This window comes from Bos indicus x Bos taurus, chromosome 4, assembly GCF_003369695.1.
Source record: "Bos indicus x Bos taurus breed Angus x Brahman F1 hybrid chromosome 4, Bos_hybrid_MaternalHap_v2.0, whole genome shotgun sequence".
Lineage (NCBI taxonomy): Eukaryota > Metazoa > Chordata > Mammalia > Artiodactyla > Bovidae > Bos > Bos indicus x Bos taurus.
Window position 1 is genome coordinate 21,706,815 of NC_040079.1, and position 18,866 is coordinate 21,725,680.

The 18,866-nt window shown below is 45.4% G+C and overlaps 1 long non-coding RNA gene across 1 annotated transcript; it reads left to right on the forward strand.

The window, feature by feature from the left end:
• The first annotated feature begins 12,160 nt into the window (after positions 1–12,160).
• On the forward strand, positions 12,161–13,909 carry LOC113891854. The gene is made up of 2 exons (XR_003510890.1): positions 12,161–12,661; positions 13,282–13,909. It is a non-coding gene; the product is annotated as an uncharacterized LOC113891854 (long non-coding RNA).
• The last annotated feature ends 4,957 nt before the right edge of the window (positions 13,910–18,866 follow it).

The window sequence follows — 18,866 nt, forward strand, 5'->3', positions numbered from 1 at the left end:
GTTGGGAAGATCCCCTGGAGAAGGGAAAGGCTCCCCACTCCAGTATTCTGGCCTGGAGAATTCCATGGACTGTACAGGCCATGGGGTCACAAACAGCTGGACACGAGTGAGCGGTTTTCACTTTCAATTTCAATGAGAACATACTGTAGAGTGCAGTGAACTCTACTTAATACACAGTGGGGACCTGAATGGGAAGGAAGTTCAAAAGGGAGGGGATACATAGGACTGCATGGAGATCCAACCTGTCCATCCTAAAGAAATCAGTCCTGAATAATCATTGGAAGGACTGATGCTGAAGCTGAAGCTCAAATACTTTGGCCACCTGATGTGAAGAACTGACTCATTGGAAAAGACCCTGATGCTGGGAAAGATTGAAGGCAGGAGGAGAAGGGGACGACAGAGGATGAGATGGTTGGAAAGCTTCATTGACTGGATTGACATGAGTTTGAGCAAGCTCCGGGAGTTGATGATGGACAGGGAGGCCTGGTGTGCTGCAGTCCATGGGGTCACAAAGAGTCAGACATGACTGTGCCACTGAACTAACTGACGTAATACATATACGTATAGCTGATTCATTTTGCTGTACAGTAGAAACTAACACAACACTGTGAAGCAACTATACTCTAAAACAAATTAATTAAAAATACATAAGTGATGCAGTCTCAGAAGTTGACAGCTGCCATATTTTTCTTGTTTGTCGGTAGTTTAATTTCAACATCCTCATTCTCATATTGTAGTATTAGAGATGGGAGAAAGATGCCATAGAGCAGACATGCATAGGGAAGGGAAAGTCTTTTTCCCACTTGCCTTCTTGCTTTAGCCTTCTTGGATTTTTCGAGAATAGAAAGGATCATGGTAAAGAAAAAAAAAATAAATTAAGAAATGCAACCTATTCTTGGAATATAAGATGGAGTCATGAGTTTCTAAAGTCACAATATTTTCACCTCTATGATGAATAGTAATTCCTATTCTAGTTACCTCACAGGGCTATAGGCTCTGTGAGGCTCAAATAAGATAATATACATCTGCAAGCTCTTTGCTGGTAGGAAAGCATGATATCCATGTGAGGTATTATTATCCCTTTAATCTTTCTCTGCTCATAATGGAGAAAATTTTCCAAAGACAAATTGGGAGCTTGTTTCAGGCTCTCAGCTGCTTCTTGCTACATGATGTCCATGATAATGAATGCCGCAGAAGAGCCTGGCTGAATTCAAATAAACAGCAGGTGGAGCACAGTTGTCAAGCCTCCCGGGCTGCTGAAATCAGGTGGGATTCTCCCATAAGCCTCTGGGACTCAGCATGGGCTGAGATGCCACTTCACACGAGAACACCACAGATGCCATTCCAGGTAAGCCTTTTATTTCACACCTTCCTGTATTCTGTTCTTACCAGGCCACCAAGGGCCGTTTTGCAGGAGGGCATGGCTGTTCCCTGTAGAGCACAAAGCCCCCAGTAGTGAATTAGGGGAGCTCTGCATAGACCCCAGCCCACTTTGGGACTGAGGGACCCGTTTCCACAGCTGCAGGGAGTCATGGCAGCTGATGGCTCTCCATCAAGTCCCAGTCTGAGCATTGCCCTCAGCCTGAGGGCCCCTGTTTCAGGGCCACATCCCCTCCCACGCCCAGTGACTGGTCAGAGTGGGGAGGGGTGGGATGAGGGCCTGACTTCCTTGTCTCAGAGTGGGACAACTCTGAAAGATGTTCCCTCTCCAGAGCTCCCCAGAGGATCTCCTAAGAGCTTTGAGCCAATTTTATTGCCACCCAGCTTCTTCCTTTGCCAAGTCTTGTGTCCTTCACCCCTCACAGGTGTTGTCCTACAAAGTGAAAGTGATAATCGCTCAGTTGTGTCTGACTCTTAGCGACCCCATGGACTGTAGCCCACCAGGCTCCTCTGTCCATGGGATTTTCCAGGCAAGAAGATTGGAGTGGGTTGCCATTTCCTTCTCCAGGAGATCTTCCCAATCCAGGGATGAAACTCAGGTCTCTTGCATTGCAGGCAGATTCTTTACTACAGAGCCATTCTACAAACACTACTTAATAAAGTGCCTGTGTGCTGATCTGCAAGCCGCTGTAGCTATAATACGGAGAAGGCAATGGCACCCCACTCCAGTACTCTTGCCTGGAAAATCCCATGGACGGAGGAGCCTGGTGGGCTGCTGTCTATGGGGTTGCACAGAATCGGACACGACTGAGTGACTTCACTTTCACTTTTCACTTTCATGCATTGGAGAAGGAAATGGCAACCCACTCCAGTGTTCTTGCCTGGAGAATCCCAGGGGCAGGGAAGTCTGGTGGGCTGCCATCTATGGGGTCGCACAGAGTCGGACACAACTGAAACGACTTAGCAGCAGCAGCAGCAGTAGCTATAATATGGCTCAGTTTTATGGTGAATGGGTGGCTGGGCTACAGGGACTGGTGCTCTCAGCCCTTGGAGAAGTTGGGTGGGTTTCACGTTAACCCATGTCCCTGGGGCGAGTTGCCTTATCCATAAGCCGTGTTCTCCATTTACCCTATGTTGCCAGACCAGCCTTATTTTATAGGTCCCATGATGCCAAAAAGGAAGGTTAGGAGACCCTAAAGGAATATGCTGAATGGAATGTGTATTAATGTATTTTAATACAGTAATTAATCTATTTTAACATAGTAAGGCTGCCTTTCCAATATCCATTCCCTCTCTTCCTTACTAACTACACCCTGATTTTAATTCCAGCTGGAAAACAAAACCCCACACTCCCCAACCTCCTCTGCAGCCAAGGAGAGCCACGTCCACAGTTCTTTCTCAGTGGCGAGAAGCGAGGACTTGTCAACCCTCTAGCTCCTCCCATAAGGGCATCTCCCCACTTGCTTTCTGCTCCCTTCCTTGTCTTCCTGCAGAGAACAGGGGTGGGAGGCTGGTGAGCAAGAGGAGAGCCACGTGCTGAGTATATTCATCATCTATTGTTGTTTAGTCACTAGGTCGTGTCCAACTCTTTTGCAGCCCATGGACTGTAGCCCACCAGGTGCCTCTGTCCATGGGAGTCTCCAGGCAAGAATACTGGAGTGGGTTGCCATGCCCTCCTCCAGGGGATCTTCCTGACTCAGGGACTGAACCCGCGTCTCTTACCTCTGCTGCATTGGTGGGCGGGTTCTTTACCACTAGCACCACCTGGGAAGTTCATCCAGGGCATTTCCACCCCCAACTCGTGTTCTCTACAGCAGAGGTCTCCAGTCTCCAGACCTAGTGCCTGATGATCTGAGGTGGAGCTGATGTAATAATAATAAAGTGCAGAAAAAAATGTAATGCGCTTAAATCATCCCTAAACCACCACCCCCCTACTCCACACTCCATGGAAAAATTGTCTTCCACAAAACCGGTCCCTGGTGACAAAGAGGTTGTGGACTGCTGCTCTGCAGCACAGCATTTCAGCCTCAAGCCTGACACGTGAATGTGTTAAGACAAAGGGGGAAGGAAGATGGTTTGGCTGTTACTCCAACCCTCTCTCTGCCTCCCCATCCACTGCACGCTAAAACCAGAGGATGTTGATATGAACCTGTACACGCACACAAGCTTCCCCAGAGCACACTGTGAGAAGTGGTGCTTTAACCAAACAGGCAAGACCAAGAAAAGGGCACTAAGGCAGGAATACCAAAACTGATATTTCTGAGATGAGAACAAGATCAGAAATGCAGCTGGCGAGTGGCCAATCCAGCAGAAGCCAGCTGGGGGTCCAAACTCTTCTTCAACCCTCCCTGAAGCTCCCCATAGAAAGCGGTGATGTAGCACAAGTGGGATGGGGTGGGAGATGCTGGAGGGCTTAGGACTGAGATGCCTAGAGCTGGGAGCAGGAAAGGAATAACAGAACAGTTTCTAGAGCAGTGTGCCCATCTTCCTTTAACCTTCCGAGATGTCTGCAAAGCCAAGGACACAGCACTCTAGTTGTTGAATTGTCTAACTGTGACCTGAGGTCTCTCTTTCATGGCTCGATGATGGTCCCTCTCTGGCATCTCGTTAATTTCTGATAACTCTCTTGGGCACAATTAGTTAAGCACTTCCTTCACTGTGTGATCTGTGTGAAAAGTCACACTTACAGGTTCTTGGAGGACAATTCCAGAATCAGATCTAAAAGCCAGCCCTGAATATCACTCTGCTGGCTCGACTATGTGTGCAGATGTTCCCAGAGGTTCAGTCATTCTCTGTGTGTGTATTTTTATAGTTCATTCCTCAAAATTAACGTTAATAACCAGATGAAATTCATTTATTTGCTTTTTTCCAACTGAGGCTGCCAAACCAGATCTGAGGTTCAACCTTTTCCATCTTGTCCCCAAGTAGCAAAAATTTTAGAGCATATAACTAGTAGCTAGCATCAGACCACCTTGGCTATCAGTCTCTATCTGATCCTGGTCCCTCGTTTCCAATCATTCCTCCTGCTTTGTTTAATCCGACCCCAGCTTTGCCGTGAGCCCCAATTCTGACCGAATCTTGGCCTCGGTTCCAAGGACTTCAGCACATCCAAGGATAGGATAACACCTCATTCTGCATCCTCTAAGGACTGAGGTCCTCTTTTGGAACCTAAATTCCTTAAGGAATCTTGTTTTCTACCTAGTGGGGTCTCCCCTGGCACCTACTTGTTCCAGACTTGGAACTTGAGTTTGTTGGAAGCCTAACTGTTCCAGATCAAGGTCAATGGTCTTTCCACTATGTTTCTCACTTGTCCAGAAATTGAAAGTGTTAGTCACTCAATTTGTTGGAGAAGATTCTTGAGAGTCTCTTGGACAGCAAGGAGATCCAACCATTCCATCCTAAAGGAAATTGGTCCTGAATATTCATTGGAAAGACTGATGCTGTAGCTGAAAATCCAATACTTTGGCCACCTGATGTGAAGAATTGACTCATTTGAAAAGACTCTGATGCTGGGAAAGATTGAAGGCAGGAGGAGAAGGGGACGACAGAGGATGAGATGGTTGGATGGCATCACCAACTCAATGGACATGTTTGGGTAAACTCCGGGAGTTGGTGATGGTCAGGGAGGCCTGGTGTGCAGTCCATGGGGTCACGAAGAGTTGGACAAAACTGAGCAACTGAACTGAGTCACTCAATTGTGTCTGACTGTTTGTGACCGCATGGATGCAAAGAGCCTGCAGGGCTCCTCTGTCCGTGGAATTCTCCAGGCAAGAATACTGGAGATGGTAGTCATTTCCTTCTTCAGGGGAATCTTCCTGACCCAGGGGTTGCACTCAGTCTCCTGCATTGCAGGCAGATTCTTTGCTGTCTGAGCCACCAGGGAAGCCCCTTACTTGCCCAACCACCTATGAAAAACATGGTTCTCATAGCTGGAAGGGACTTGAAATATCATTTAGTTCAACCTGTCTTGCCTGACAATAAACTCAGAAAGTTATTCAAACAACTTTACAAATTCAGAGCTCTCCCCTTGTCATTTTTGAATAAGAACAACTTAAAGTCAACCATTTCAAAAAATTTCTCTCTAACAATCATGGCCACAGCCGCCTTTAAAGTCTAAGGATGCTATTTTTCAGACTGTTTAAATAACTGTCTGGATAATGAGTAGAAGAAGCCTGGCCCTTAATGTCAGACACACACAACCAAGTTTCAGACAGCCAAGAGGGGACAGGGGATGAGGGGAAGGCAACCCCACACACTACTGGCTTCTCAGTCCCTGTCAGCTTTCTGGGGGGGGGGGGGGGGGCGGGGGTGAGACCTCCACTGCCGATTCAGTCCCAAAATGAGCCCACCTCCTCAATTGGCTTGACTGAACAAGGAGGACAGCCTTATGGGTTTCAGTTTTTCAGTCTGGGGATGATCTAGGAGTCTATGAATCTGGACTGCTGTTGATGGCCCTTTGTGTGCATGCTCAGTCATTCAGTCATGTCTGACTCTGTGACCCTATGGACTATGTAGCCCGCCAGGCTCCTCTGTCCATGGGATTCTCCAGGCAAGAATACTGGAGTGGGTTGCTATGCCCTCTTCCAAGGGATCTTCCCAACCCAGGGATCGAACCCAGGTCTCCTGCATTGGCAGGCAGAGTCTTTACCTCTGATGGCCCTTTAATTAAAGACACAGAATAGCTTTCCTGACTCATGGTCTGCCATGGAGCCGAGCCGGCCAGAGCCATGGACAAGCCATGCAAACAGGCTCCCAGCTCTACCCAAAACTTTAGAGCTTCTTCAGACTGCAACCACTCCCTACAGCGAGCCCTGAGGAAACAGGATACTGGCCCCAGATTGCTGAGATGCATATCAAAGGAATGACTTCAGTGAGCCTAGATGCTTGCATCTTCCCATACAGAGAAAAGTACCGAATTCCTTAACTTAGGAGATCTGGTTTTCCTTTAATTAACAATTATCTTTTGATTTTCCGACTACCTGCCCTTTGTCGCAAAACATCTGTATAACCTGGGTCCCCCTCCTCACCTCCTCTGAGCAGTTCTCTCACAGTTACTTGAGATGCTGTCTCCTGGGCTTGAAGTCCTAAAAGTTCCCACTGGATAAAACAACTCTCAACTAAAACAAAACAAAACCCTTTAGATCTTCTTTGCAAATCAACAACATCCCTTGAGTAGTCCGTGCAGGCTCCCCCCAACCCCGATCCTACCACGTCTGGGCACGGTGCTCAAGCCAGTCCTGGTCCCTCTTTGTCCGAAATGACTCTCTCACAGGCCAGCCAGCCCACAGGACCCCTGACAGGCTGGATGGCCAAACTCATTAGGGGAGGCTGGGGTGCGGGCAGAGTGCATTTTGTAGACATGGAGAAAGCACTGTCAACTAGATCTGGGGAGTCCGTGAATTGTGGCAGATTTGGGGCAAAGTGGAATCAACAGGGACAAAAATAATTTAGGAGACGCCCTGCTGGGAGCTCCAAAGCTTCTAAGAAGATGCTGCCTGACGGCACCCAGCTCAGCTTGACTGTCCCACAAATCAAGGGCACACTTGGCTATGGTGATGATAGTACCTGGGCAGAGGGAGAAAGGCATAGAACCACACGACTCAGATGCTTTGGGCCACTTCTAGAATATTTATTGAAGCAGGCAGTTTGGAGGTATCTAGCCAAATTACTTAATCATTCAACTATTAATCATTCAACTAGATGTAAATATATCCCTGGGAATGGATGGGGTTCACTCAAAAGTTTTAGAGGGGTGAAAAGTCTTTTTAGGGACTTCTGTCTTGGTTCAGTGGTTAAGACTGTGCTCGCCATGCAGGGGACTGTGGGTTCAATCCCTGGTTGGGGAATGATGATCCTGCATGCTGCTCATTGGTGCCAAAAGAAATAAATAACAATTTAAAAATAAAAAAATTAAAGAATATCAGCTTTTTAAAAAAAAAACGACTTTTTAGGGGGTGGTAAAATTGCACAGCTCTCAGAACAGGTGTGGCTTGTCCACATGGAGATCCCTGATGTCTGGGGGCCAGAAAATTCCACTGGGACCCCAAACACGGGGGAGACCCCACAGGGCCTTCAGAGACCTACAGGCAGAGCACACTCCTTTCCACCAGCACCGGCAGGGCGTGGAGTCGATGAGCACCATCCATGGCAGAACTTGGCCGGGAAAGGCGATTCCAGAAGAGAGCAGACCTGATTAATGCGCTGCAGCCTCTGAGAAGATTAATGTGTGGACAAGGGGAAACCAATGAAGGCAATTTATTTAGACTTTCAGAAAGACTCCACGCTAAGGGCTATTTTTAAAAGTCACTGAGGAATCTAGGTTTTAAAGGACTAGCTTTTTGAGATTAACGCCAATGAGACACCCACATTTTCCTGTTGCCTCCACTACGAAATATGAATGACTTCTGACTTTCACCCCATGGGGCATTTCTAAGCAGGTTCCCTCCTCTGCTGGCCCCTCCAGAAGTAGTTTTTGATTCTTCTCTCTCTTACCTAACGTCTTCCACTTTATATGTAATTATATGTATAAATGCATCCCTGGTAGACTGGAACTCACCTGAGGACAGGGCAGAGTCTTCCCCATTTTTGTATCCTATCCAGCACTCGGACTAGGATTCCCTCTCCCTGATTCACCCTGACGCATGACGGCAGACCAGCAAACTTGACCACTACAGTTTATGTCTGGGGCTATGTTCCCACGCAGGCTGCCCTGGTGGCTCAGCAGTAAAGAATCTGCCTGCAATGCAGGAGATGCAGGTTCCATCCCTGGGTCCGGAAGATCCCCTGGAGGAGGGCATGGCAACCCACTCCAGTGTTCTTGCCTGGAGAATCCCATGGATCCAACTGAAGCGGCTGAGTACACACACATGTCCCATGCACCTCAAGTTCAGCCTGACCAGCCCTGCAGTCCCCAGCCCCAGCCCGTCACATTCAGCTGCTCTTCCTGTGCCCCCTTTTGGCTAGTGGCATCTGCATTCTCACTGCACCCACCTCGGTTGGGGCCGTCACTCCTGCACCTGTGTTACACCTTTCCATTGGTCTAGTCTTTCGAAGGCCAGTGAGCAGGGTTCTCTGTGTCCCCTCCCCATGGCCTCTCCAGTCTCACCTTCTGTTCCATATGTACAAAGCCCCTGCAGGTCCTCACATACCCTGAGAACTCCTGCTGTCCTCCTGTGACCTCCCGCTCCTCCTCACCCGGATTCTTCCAGCTTCTTCCTGTAGTGAAATCCTACTTGTTCTTTATATACCAACCCAGGTGCTGTCTCCTCTGAGAAAATTTCTCCCAGTCCCCAGTCCGGGTTTATTGTGTTTCCTATGTGCTCATTCATTCATAACAAACATTTCTTGAGCAACTTCTATGTAACAGGCATTCTCTTAGGCAAGGGTGATAGAATGGCAAACAAGACTGTTGGTCTCTGCTTTCATAGAGCTCAGCATTGCATGAGGGGTGGAGGCAATTTTACAAGGAATTATAAAAAATATAGTAAGTGTTAAAATAAATGCCCCCTTCTGCCACACGGCCTTTGCTTATGCCCCGCTCTCCCCCGGGACTCTCTCTTCCCTTTGACTAGTACTCCTTCAGATTGCATGCAAAATTGCTTCAGTCATATCCGACTCTGCGACCCTGTGAACTATAGCCCTCCAGGCTCCTCTCTCCATGAGATTCTCCAGGCAAGAATTCTGAAATGGGTGGCCATGCCCTTCACCAGGGGATCTTCCAAACCCAGGGATTGAACCCATGTCTCTTGTATCTCCTGCATTGGCAGGTGGGTTCTTTACCACTAGCACCACCTGGGAAGCTCTTCAGATTAAATTTAATTATTTTCCCAGGTTAGATCAAATCTCTGCTCTCTATGGTTTTATCACATTTTGTACTTCATCAAAGCTTGTAACACAATTATAATTTTATATATATTTGAATCACTGCTTGATTCATGTCCAACTCCTCTAGGCTGTAATCTTTGTGAATGATGGGCCACGTCCAGTTTGCTCACCTTGGTAAACCTGGCTTAATGGAAACTTAGCAGGTATCTGCAGAGAAGGCAATGGCACCCCACTCCAGTACTCTTGCCTGGAAAATCCCGTGGACGGAGGAGCCTGGTAGGCTGCAGTCCATGGGGTCGTAAAGAGTCAGACACGACTGAGCGACTTCACTTTCACTTTTCACTTTCATGCATTGCAGAAGGAAATGGCAACCCACTCCAGTACTCTTGCCTGGAGAATCCCAGGGACGGGGGAGCCTGGTGGGCTGCCTTCTATGGGGTCGCACAGATTTGGACACGACTGAAGCGACTTAGCAGCAGCAGCAGGTATCTGTGGTATAAAGCAGTGCCAGGGAGGTGAACAGAAGACCTCCACCTGGTTATTATGTTATGCAAAGCTGCCCAGAGTAAGTAAGAAGTTAGACACCCTGCAGGGAATGAAGGAATTAGGCCAAGAGCAAGTGCCCAGCCAAAGTGCTCCAGGTGGCAAACAGCTTTGGGAAGACTGTAACTAGAAGGGCTGGTGTTTTCAAGCACGTGTTTCCATGGTAGAGGACTTATTCTCCAAAGGGTGCATAAGATAACCCATTAGGAAGCAGGAAGAAAACATATTCATCCCCTTATGCTGAATTTTTAATCTAACTGAAAAAGAAATTAAGCTTTACGATGATCTAATAAACAGGCTGAAACCAGCAACTCCTGTAGTGTCAGAGGGTCACATGCCATGCAAAGTACGAAGCCCATGAAGTATTCTGAAGGAAGAATGGCCACGCCCTACAAGCAGTGTCTGTGTGTCTTTTATGTGAATGCATGGATCACATGACTTAGCCTAAACCAAACCTCACGAAGTGAAACATGGCTCACAGAGTTTACTGCGAAGAAGTCACAGACGGAAGGTAATGCTGATAATGTAAGTACAAGTGAACAAGAATTTTCTTCTGAACTGACACTGCCTCATACAAGTTCTTTGTCAACCATGTTATGAAATAAAAACAATGGATTAATCAGACCTGACAAGAAGACTACCAAAAGAATACAAAATTATCGCCAAGTCTTCTTGAAATATGGATTTGCATCCTCTATTGTTAAAGGCAAACCTGGGCCTGTTTATGGTTCTCATCTGGACATCTTAATTAATGGTGATAATGCATGTGTACAATTTATAAATAAATATACATATCTTGGGGTATATACATAGGTGTGTGTATATATATATATATATATACACACACACAATGTATAGAATGTTTTTGCTTATTTATTTGTGGTTTTCTAGTTGTTTCTAGAATGTTTAGAGCCTAGAATGTTTTTGCTTATCTATTTGTGGTTTTCTAGTTGAGGTGTACAACCAAGACTTGGGGAACCATTTCTTTCAAGAACTGAAAGAAGACAATATGGTAGAACTGGGGATGGGCAGGGTGGGTAGAGGAGAGCAATTTGTCTAGAGAGATAAGCAGGATACATAGCTCTATCATGATACTTATCATACTATTTATAATTGTTTATTTTAGGGATTCTTAACATGGTACCCAATAATTTATGTGTAGGTATATTTTGTGGAGATGATCCATAAACTTCATACAGTTCTCTGAAGGTCTATATTTAAATGTTAAGAACTATTGATTTAGTTAACGGTCTGCCTCTCCCAACTAAACTGTGTTCTTTGTTGTCAAAGACTTTTGTCTTTATGATCATCATCATAATAGATATAAAACAGGGATTCAATCATTGCTGCTGCTGCTGCTAAGTCACGTTAGTCATGTCCGACTCTGTCCAACCCCATAGACAGCAGCCCAACAGGCTCCCCCATCCCTGGGATTCTCCAGGCAAGAACTCTGGAGTGGGTTGCCATTTCCTTCTGCAATGCATGAAAGTGAAAAGTGAAAGTGAAGTCGCTCAGTCGTGTCCAACTCTTCACGACCCCATGGACTGTAGCCTACCAGGCTCCTCCATCCATGGGATTTTCCAGGCAAGAGTATTGGAGTGGGTTGCCATTGCCTTCTCTGCAATAATTATTGAGTGAATGAACAATTTACTTTTTGCTTTCTCTTCCAGCATCTGGAGACAAAAATCAGAAAGCCACTTGCAGTCCAAAGCAATTCTTTCTTATAGAGAGTTTTGTAGGTTTTATTCAATCCATGCTTCCATCGCACTTATTGTATGAAGGGACTAAGTCTCTGAGCAATATTGACTCCTTCAGTCCTTGTAATAAAACCTAGGAGGAAGGTACTATTGATATCCTACTTCTTGAGCAGTGAAGCTGAGGGACAGAGAGGTTAAGTGGCGTGTCGAGGGAATACAGCTGGTAAGTGACAGAGGCAGGGGTCAAACCCAGTCTGGCTGCAGAGTCTGTGCTTGTGAGCAGCACACTGTGGCATGACCTGCAAGTTGGCTCATGGGTAAAAGGGTCATGTCATCAGAAGACACTCAGTGTAACCTGACAGTAAAGACATCTGCTGTAACCGCCGTTGTTCTGTGGCAAATATGCCCTTCAAAAGCAAAGCAGGAAAAAGCAGAGCTTGATTCAAAGGGCTTGAGTTCATGCAGCTATGAGTGGGCTCAAGTGGTTAGCTCCACCTTGTAAAATGCCAACTGCTGACCAAGCTGTGAGATTATATTTAATGTTTGATTGTGGAAATTCTCTCAAATATATTCAGAATTGTAGAGAAAAATACAATGAACCTTTGTGTACTCATCACCCAGCCCAACAATTAACCACATGACCAATCACATTTCATCCATACTCTCACTTGCTTCCAAACTGTATTGTTTTTAACACATTATTGACCAGAAACATGTTAATACCTCTTTTGTTACCTGAATATTATTGACTAGCATGTTTCAATTTTCGCTTACATAACAAATCACCAGCCACAAGTGTTTCTGCAAAAATCCCCCAGTCAATAAAGAGTTAAGTCAACTCTAGATATCATGTGATTTCATAATGGAACTTTAAAAGATTGTGCTAGTCACTTAGAAACTGTCTAGAACTGAATTCAGAAGACTTGGATTTTGCCTCGACCGCATTTCAGCTGTGTCCTTGGGCAATAACTTTTCTGAGCTTCAGTTGCATCATCTGTAAAGTTTGTTTACAGAGGTTTCACCATATTGTTTTGAGGATTAGATAATTCAACACATGTGAGTAATATTTAAACTAAGGCTTTGATTGAACCTCAGTGTAGCTCTGCTTCCATCTTGCCCCACCATGAGAACCGTGATGGTTAATTTTATATGTCAACTTGATGAGACTATGGTGACCAGCTATTTGGCCAAATACCAGTCTGAATGTCTCTGTAAAGGTATTTATATCTTACTGAAGTATAGTTGATTTAAAATATTACATTAATTACATGTGTATAGCATATTACATTACATGTATATAGCATGGTGATTGTGTATGTTTACAGATTATGCTGCATTAAAGGCTATTACAAGACCATGGCTATGATTCCCTGTGCTATACAGTATATCCGGGTTGCTTCTCTATTTTATACATAGTAGTTTGTATCCCTTACTCCCATACCCCTAATTTTCCCTTCCCCTGTTCCTTCTCCCCTCTTTTGTTGGAGTATAGTTGCTTTACAATATTGTGTTAATTTCTGCTCTACAGCAAAGTGAATCAGCTGTACCTATACACGTGTCCCCTCTTCCTTGGATTTCCTCCCCATTTAGGTCACCACAGAGCACTGGGTAGAGTTCCCTGCGCTGTTGAGTCATTTCTCATTAGTTATTTATTTTATACATAGCAGTGTATATATGCCAATCCCACACACCCCTTCCCCGCTTGGTTTCTGTACATTTGTTCTCTATGTCTGTGTCCCTATTTCTGCTTGCAAATAAGTTTATTTATGCAATGTTTTATGTGTTGGTATATGATAATTGATTTTCTCTTTTTTACTTATGTCACCCTCTATGACAGTTTCTAGGTCCATCCACATCTCTGCAGATGGCAAAGAAAAAGAATTTTAAATGTGGGATTAACACTTACAATCAGTTGACTTTAAGTAAAGCAAACAACCCTCCAAAATACAGGTTGGTCTCATCCAATCAGCTGAAGGTCTTCAGAGAAGACTGAGGAGACAGGTTTCCCACCCGAAGAAGAAATCCTCTCTCTAAATTGTAGCATAGAAATTCTGCTTGATTTTTTGGCCTTTGGACTACAGCCTGCAATGTCAACTTTTATTCAGATTTGCAGCTTACCACTTGACTATGGATTTTGGACTGGACAGCTCCACAGTCAAGGCTGACTTCAAATTGGGATTTAGCCAAAGGGGGTCAACAGCAGGCAGTTGGAGGATGTGGGGAGAGAGAGGCTGGGGCATTTGTCCCCTTGGCTTTCTGCTGGTAGGTTATTCCAAGCTGCCTTCCGAAGTGGTCCTTCCCACTGCTGAGGTTCAGTGCCGCTTCCTCCCCTCCCCTCTCCAGGAGACCAGGCGACTGTCCTCCCCCACGCTGTTCCAGCCCCTGGCACCATCCCTGTGGTTTCCTCACACTGGGCCCACACTTTGGCAAACAGTTCCTTTATTAAACTCTTCTTAAGTACCCAGTTTGAGGATGCCATCTGCTTACTACAGGGACCCCAAGGGTACAGATGCCAGAGCAAGCCATTTAACAATCACAGACCAGGTATGTGGATTAAACAATGTCAGGAAGAATTCCATTAGGAAAACTTCAAGTGCTCATCACTTTTCTGGAGTCCCCAGACTGCCACCTTCCAAGCTGTCCAGCTGTCTGGGAAAACTCAGCGCGTGTCTTCCCCACCCCCTTCCTCTCCAAGGTGTTCTCTACTGGGAATGGAACTCACTCAGGTCCCTCTCATCTACTCTTGACCTTTTTTTTTTTCTCTTTTTACTGCATCTTGGCAGCAAGGAAAAGCAACTCCTCCCATTTCCCACAGTATCACATCATCTTTCCACACCCTCAGCATCCCCTTTCCCCAGCCTCTGAGACTTGCTGTCTGTGGGACCAGCTAGCCCACAGCCTCTGAAGCCAACACAGTCAAGGCCAGAGGTTCCCCAGCAGTGTCTAGAGATCACCTCACACACACACACACACACACACAAACACTTTGGTTATTTAAATTGTTATTGTCATTTTTCTTTTAGATGTGGTGATTCAACAGTTTGGTCATTTCTACAGGACTACACAATTAATTTCCACCCACAGCTAATTGGATATCCTTTCATTTCCCCACTAGTCCCCTAGTGTGGCTCCTGCCACCCCTCGCCCCCATAAATATGTATAAAGTCGCTCCAAATATTAGCAGTATGTTTTGAAAAACACAACCAATTATACCAGGAATCTGATATATTCAAAGCTAGTCACAGCCTTTCCTTCCTTGGCAGCTTACTTTGAAAATTAGAAAACAACCGCTCTTGTTTATTAAAAACAAAAACAAAAACTTGACCTCTATTCACCAACACAACAGTGTGTAGAAATTTTGCTTTAAATAATTAAAAATATTAATGAACTACAGAGCAAGAGATGTCCATTTTAATGAGACACTGATACAATATAGCAGTTTTGATGTTCCTCTGGTTTCATTAAACTGGGATTATGTGTGGATGGGTGTGTGTAGCCGTAAGAGCAAACTCAAAGACCAAAGAGTACAAACGCTGTTTGAAAGCTAATTAAAATGGCCTTCAGGATTTGGGGAGCAGCAACAAAGTCAATACCATCTTCTGCCAACTTCCATCTCTGTCACACACATACTGTTTGGATTCAGCCAGCATTTCTGCTTTGGAGTTTATGACTCAGCTGGTGAATGGCCCTTGGATGTGAACATTAATGACCCCAGAGTCATCAGTCAGCAGGGGTCTCTTTGACATCCTTTCCCACTCAAACCTCCATTTATCATTGCATCTGGAAATGAGGGACCTTCCCCATGCAAATCCGCTCAGCTGCTGTGGTTGGGGAAGGTTCTTCTACTCAATAGTGGGGAGGAAGAGGCTGGGACGAGGCTCGGAGAACCAGCCTGCTGGGGACCACAGCACTGACCCAACCCTCCACCCAGCCTGATTCCCTTATCTGGTCTAAATCCCTGCCTAGAAGAAGCTGCAGAAACCAGAAGGCCCCCACAAGCTTCCAGCTTTTAAGAAGCACATGGCTTTTCTTTGTCTTTATACGCCATTAGCCTCCACACCTTGGGAGCCACTTAGAAACAGTAAGTGAGACGTAAAGAAACACGCCCAAACTTGCCCCGCTTCTGGGCACGCTTCACTCTCCTGCCTTCTAAACTCTTCCTCTCCAACCCCTGCCTCCTTCATTCACTCCACCATTTTCCCCAAACCCACTTTGAAAGAGGATATCAAATAGTCAAAGAAAAGAAAGAGGTCTTACATGGAAATGTTTGTCTTTCACGTTTTCCACTCTGGAATTAAACCCCAGGGCTGTGTGGTGAGTGTGTCAGTTGGGATGTTCAGTTCTCTCGGGATGGGCCTGGGCTTCAGGATCAGGTAGGTCTGCGTGCTGTTGATTACTAGATGACTTTGTGATATTTAACCTTTCTGGGTCTGTGATTCCTTACACTTGTCAATAGGACCTCATAATGGGATATTTATGAAGATTAAGTTTAGTTAATGAATACAAAAAAACTATGGGCAGAACTTAGAAGATCTTGGGTCTTCAATCACAAAAGACACCATGAATATATCCAAACCATTCCAGGGGCACAGAATTTGGATGCTCCTTGGAAATGAGTTGTTAAGGCTCATTCTGAACATCGACATTATGAGACTTACCAAGCAGAAATCCTAGCCTGGAAGCTTTGAGAAACAGGCAGAGTGGCTTCACCAGGATACTCTCAACTCCTTGGCTTCTAAATCTCTCCTGAGAATTAGGGTCCCCCATGAGTTTGCCGGGCTTCCCAGGTGGCACTAGAGGTAAAGAATCCACCTGCCAATACAGGAGACATAAGAGACATGGGTTCAATCCCTGGGCCGGGAAGATTCCCAGGAGGAAGGCATGGCAAACAACTCCAGTATCCTTGCCTGGAGAATCCCACCAACAGAGGAGCTTGGCAGGCTACAGTTCACAGGGTTGCAAAGAGTTGGACATGATTGAAGTGGGCCAGCATACACACATGCACAAGTTAGAATTCTCCCAGCTGCACTGGGCCCCAGGGTCTCCTGTTATTTACATGGATCATAAGTTCAAATGTCTACATGATCTTGCTTCTGGGCTTAGCTATGACACTTCTTCCCACCAAGCCCACAAGACTTAAATCAGGTCTCCCTGTCCCAGTTTTGTCCCCACTACAGTCTGTTCTCACAACAGTGAGAGGAATTTTCTTAAAAATAAAGCAAACGGTGTCTCTCCTCTGTTCACCACCCCCCCACGAGGGCTCCCATCTCACTCAGGGTGAAATCCTGGTTCTCCATAGTGACTAGCAAGTTGCAATACGACATGGCCCTCCCCCACCCGTGCTGTCCTCTTCAAGCTCATCCACTCCAGCCACACTGACACCAAACACACCAAACACATAACCAGCCACAGGGCCTTTGCAATTGCTTCCCTTGATCTGTAAGGTTTTCTTTCTTTTTCCCCACCAGAAGTCTGTATGACTTTTGCCATCACTTTTCGAAGACTTAGAAAGTCTTAGACTTTCTCTAAGACTCAAGTCTTAGAAAGTCACATCATCAGTGAGGTCATCCCTAACCTAAAGAATAAAATAGTTTGCACACATACACACACCCCACCACACTATTACTTCTGTACCTATGTGTTGCTTTAATTTTTCATTGCACGCATCATTATCCAACATACCATGCCTTTTTAAATGAATAGGTTTTAAGTTTAGAACAGTTTAAGATTTATAGAAAAATTGAGCAGAAAGTAACAGAAAGTGAAAGTGAAGTCGCTCAGTCGTGTCTGACTCTCTGCGACCCCATAGACTGTAGCCTACCAGGCTCCTCTGTCCATGGGATTTTCCAGGTAATAGTACTGGAGTGGATTGCCATTTCCTTCTCCAGGGGATCTTCCCAACCCAGGGCTCGAGCCCGGGTCTTCCGCATTGTAGACAGACGCTTTACTGTCTGAGCCACCAGGGAAAGTTAACAGAGAGGTCCCACAAACTCCATAGTTTACACTAGAGTTGACTCTTTGTGTTGAACATTCTATGGATTTTGACAAATGCATAAGTTCTTGTACCCACCATTACACGTTCTATATCCACCATTATGGTATCATACAAATAGTTTCAACTGCCCTAAAACTCCTTGTGCTCCACCCACTCATCTCTTCTCCTTCCCCCAAACCCCTGGTAAACACTGACCTCTGTTCTGTCTTCATAGTTTTGTCTTTCCCAGAATGTCATGCAGTTGGAATCATACAGTACACAGTCTTCTCAGATTGGCATCTTTTACTCAGCAATATGCATTTAAGATTCCCTCATGTCATTGTGGTGGTTTGTGTGCTTAGTCACTCAGTCGTGTTCGACTCTTTGCGACCCCACGGACTGTAGCCCACCAGGCTCCTCTGTCCATGTGATTCTCCAGGCAGGAATATTGGAATGAGTTGCCATTTCCTTCTCCTGTGGTGGCTTAATAGTTTATTAAAAAAAAAAAAATCACTGAACCATATTCCATTGTATGAATTGATCACAGTTTTTCAGTTTTTTTTTTTTTTTTTTAATCCATTCACCTATGGAAGGACATTGTGGTTACTTCCAATTTTTGGCAATTATGAATAAAGCTTCTATAAACATTTGGGTGCAGGGTTTTTACATGGATATTATTTTCAACTTGTCTTCCCAGGTGGCGCAGTGGTAAAGAATCCGCCTGCCAAGGCAGGAGATAAAAGAATTCAATCCCTGGCTTGGGAAGATCCCCTGGAGGAGGAAATGGCAGCCCATTCCAGTATTTCTGCCTGGAAAATTCCATGGACAGAGGAGTCGGGTGGGCTACAGTCCACAGGGTTGCAAAGAGTTGGACGTGACTGAGTGACTGATTTTCGGTCAGATTGGCATCTTTTATGCACAATTTTCAACTTACCCAGGAGCACAATTGTTGGATCATATGTCAAGAATGAGGAGGGCCTGGCAACCCACTCCAGTGTTCTTGCCTAAAGAATCCCATGGACAGAGGTGCCCGGTGGGCTATGGTCCATAGGGTAGAAAAGAGTTGGACATGACTGAAGTGACCTAGCAGGGAGGCAGGCAGGCATGGTAAGAATATGGTTAGCTTCCAAAGTGTCTGTATCATTTTGCATTCCCACCAGCAATGAGTAAGAATTCCTACTGCTCCACATCCTCACCAGCATTTGGTGTTGCCAGTGTTTTGCACTTTAGCCTGCTAATAGATGTGTATGATACCTTGTTGCTTTAATTTGCAACTCCCTGCAGATGGTGACTGCAGCCATGAAATTAAAAGACGCTTACTCCTTGGAAGGAAAGTTATGACCAACCTAGATAGCATATTCAAAAGCAGAGACATTACTTTGCCAACAAAGGTTTGTCTCATCAAGGCTATGGTTTTTCCTGTGGTCATGTATGGATGTGAGAGTTGG